General features: G+C 31.7%; 1 long non-coding RNA gene across 1 annotated transcript; it reads right to left on the reverse strand.

The window, feature by feature from the left end:
• Positions 1 to 665: 665 nt before the first annotated feature.
• On the reverse strand, positions 666 to 2,249 carry LOC135082776 (uncharacterized). The gene is made up of 2 exons (XR_010259480.1): positions 1,804 to 2,249; positions 666 to 1,165 (listed from the first exon to the last, which is right to left on the reverse strand). It is a non-coding gene; the product is annotated as an uncharacterized LOC135082776 (long non-coding RNA).
• Between the last annotated feature and the right edge of the window lie 806 nt (positions 2,250 to 3,055).

Below are 3,055 nucleotides of genomic sequence, written 5' to 3' on the forward strand. Positions count from 1 at the left end.
GATAAGAACTGAGTCTGTCGTGCGTGTTTCTTCCATTTTGTGGATTTTTCTTCAACTAGGTACCTAGGTACCTCGTTGAATTGAAACCTGAAAATATTTCGCTTAGCTCATGTCTCGAGCTTAAATTTAGTAGTTTTGCACATTTTTTAATACATATAAATTATCCAATTTCGTGTTCATCATGGATTTTCTCATTTGTACGTTGTTTGAATTTGTAGGTAGTTTTTTTACTCATTTAAGATGGTTCCATTTATTGTCACCCCCACATTTGACAAAGGCAAGGATTATTAAAAGATTGGATAAATAAAATGTAAGTTGTCACTTGTCATCCCAATTGAAGCTTAAAATATAGGTACCTACTACAAGCATAAATATGGGATCACCCCCTTGTTTTGTCCGGAGCAATTTAAGAAACTGAATGACTTATTTATCTATCTATGGTATCGATTTAAAGTTAATATTACCTTTAAAATGGTACCATATTTATTTATGGTCTATTAGTAATTTAGTTCTTATGATCACTCAAAACAAATAGAGTGATTCCATATTTTTCCTCGTGAGTATTGTTCAGTTATGTGTAATGTTGTTCTAAATTTTGAGATAATTTGTTATTGTTTAGAATGTCAGGTGTTGTAGTTGGGTCATAAAATAATTAAAAAAATATATAAATGTCAATTGATTTATTCAATTTACACTAAAATTATGCACAAAAGAATTAACAAATTATTTTTACACAATGTACACTAAAAATCAGCCTTAGCTACAAACTAAATTAAATATCTCACAAAAATAATGCATCTCAAACTAAAAGAGCAAATCCTCCAATTAATTTTGAACCTCTTGTTATTGACCTGAAGTTCAATATTAATTGGGGAGATTATTTTAAAGTAGATATGCTACAAAATAAAACTAAATGCTAAACTAAAATTAATAATTGTGAAAGAATCTAAAGCACCCTAAACACACACTCGGCTTAGTTTCGCACTGGGGACAGTAGATGTCAGTTTTCACCATACAGCGAATGCAGTAGTACGTCTTGAACGTCTTTCTGTTCCGCTTCTTGCCAGGCAGCTCTTCCGGGAGGTGAATCACTTCCCCAGTCTTTGTTTTCACCCTTCGTTGAATCCCCATCATCTTCTCCCATTCCTCATCTGAAGATGAGTCCCTGTGAAAAGAAAGAAATAATAATAATAAAATATTTATTTTCATGAAAAGGTACAATACAAGGACCAGCAATAGTTATTGCACTAGACTCAATTAAATTAAATAAATAAATAAAGTTAAATATGTTTAATAGAGAAAAATTATTACAGTCAATCTGGGTAATTAGCCATCAGTATAACTTTGGCACAAAATATAATTGTGATTTTAGTAGGTACTATGCTTTAATTTGCCATATTTCAAACAAGCTTTGTGAATATGTCAAAGATACAAAGCTTATTTGAAATAAATAAAACCAAAGTGAAAGAACAAAAACCTAAATTCGCAATTATATTTTGAGCTAATTTTTGGTAGCTGAACTAGTCACAAAATTTAAATATTAAAAATGTAGAGCTTGAATTCATTAAAATTGATTTAAATTAAATAGAATTGGATAAATAATTTCTTCATAAAATAAAAATGGAGCAATTTTATATTGCTTATTAATAAAATAATTTTCAAAAACTATCAAAATATAAATGCATAATTTTATTTATCAGGCAAGATTCTGAATTTTCAAAAACATTCAGTAAATATGAAATAAGGGTGAATCTTTTTAAATGTAGAGCTATATAAAACAATAATAATTGTTTTCGTACTTACGTATCAATAGAAAGCGCAGAATTGTCAGAGGTATTGGTTGACTCCATCGTGTTACAAAATCACTTTTACTAACACTCAAAATAAAAGCACTTAACCGCAAAAGTTGGCCGTTCAGTTGTTGTCACTAACACTCAGCAAAGGCACAAAGTCGCTAGAGTCGTCTGTTCAGTTCGAGTATCTTATTTAGAATGAAACGTGCACCCTACCCAAAGTTTGTAAGGGCTCCCATCCCCTCTACTTTCAACTCGGTAGCTACCTGAGTCAGGTGGTACGTAGATAAAAACCTTTACCATACGAAACAAAAGAAAAGAAGTACACAAAAGAGTCGGCACAATTTAAATACCTATTTGTTATCAATGGAGTTCTTGACCCTTTGTTTGTCTTATCTCTAAGCTGAAAGTAAAAAGTAACACGTGAGAAAAATGAATAGAAAAACAATTAGTAGTTTGTGGAATGGTTTATTGTGTTCTAAAATCACTGATGTCATGAGATTTTTTAGGAATGTAAGAAAATATGTTTTTGTCCAAATTCAGAATGAAGTGTTAGGAAGTTTGTTTGGTTGTTTATCGCCGGTTTGCTATAATTAATCCTAATACAAATCCGTCCGTCAACTATCAAACTTCAATCTGTTGATTAAATATCCATAATTTTCGATGCTTTTACACTTTCATAATATTCAAATAGTCTTATAAACAATATGAATATGTAAAAACTTCGAAAACGTCTAGATTTTGACCAAAAACCAAATTGAGACAGTTGATTGACGAATTTGCATAAGGATTGATTTATAGAAAACCGGCATAAATTGTATGGTTTCAAACTGGTAACAAAAAAAGTAATGAGCGTAAAATTTAAATGGGATAATTTTGTTTAGGGTTCGGTCGTCGTCGTTTCAGCCAAATGACGTTCATTGCTAGACATTGACCTCCTCCAAGGATTACCACAACCGGTCCTGCACTGCCCGCATCCAGGTACTTCCCGCGACCTTCAATAGATCGTCAGGCCCGTGGTCGTCACTCGAGATTTTTTTCCTTTCAAGGTTGATATTTCTGTCTGGGTTAGTTTTAATCGGGTTTTACGCGAACCTTCCCATTCGTATTTCATCACGAATTCAAAATTGGTCATTCATTTTGTTCCATTCGCAAAATGCGTCACACTCAGATAAAAGTTGTTTAATATTTTCATTCTACAATTGAACTATTGTTTATAAAATGGTAGGTAAAAGTTAAACTTTTATCTGAGTGCGACCATT

This window comes from Ostrinia nubilalis, chromosome 22, assembly GCF_963855985.1.
Source record: "Ostrinia nubilalis chromosome 22, ilOstNubi1.1, whole genome shotgun sequence".
Classification (NCBI taxonomy): Eukaryota; Metazoa; Arthropoda; class Insecta; order Lepidoptera; family Crambidae; genus Ostrinia; species Ostrinia nubilalis.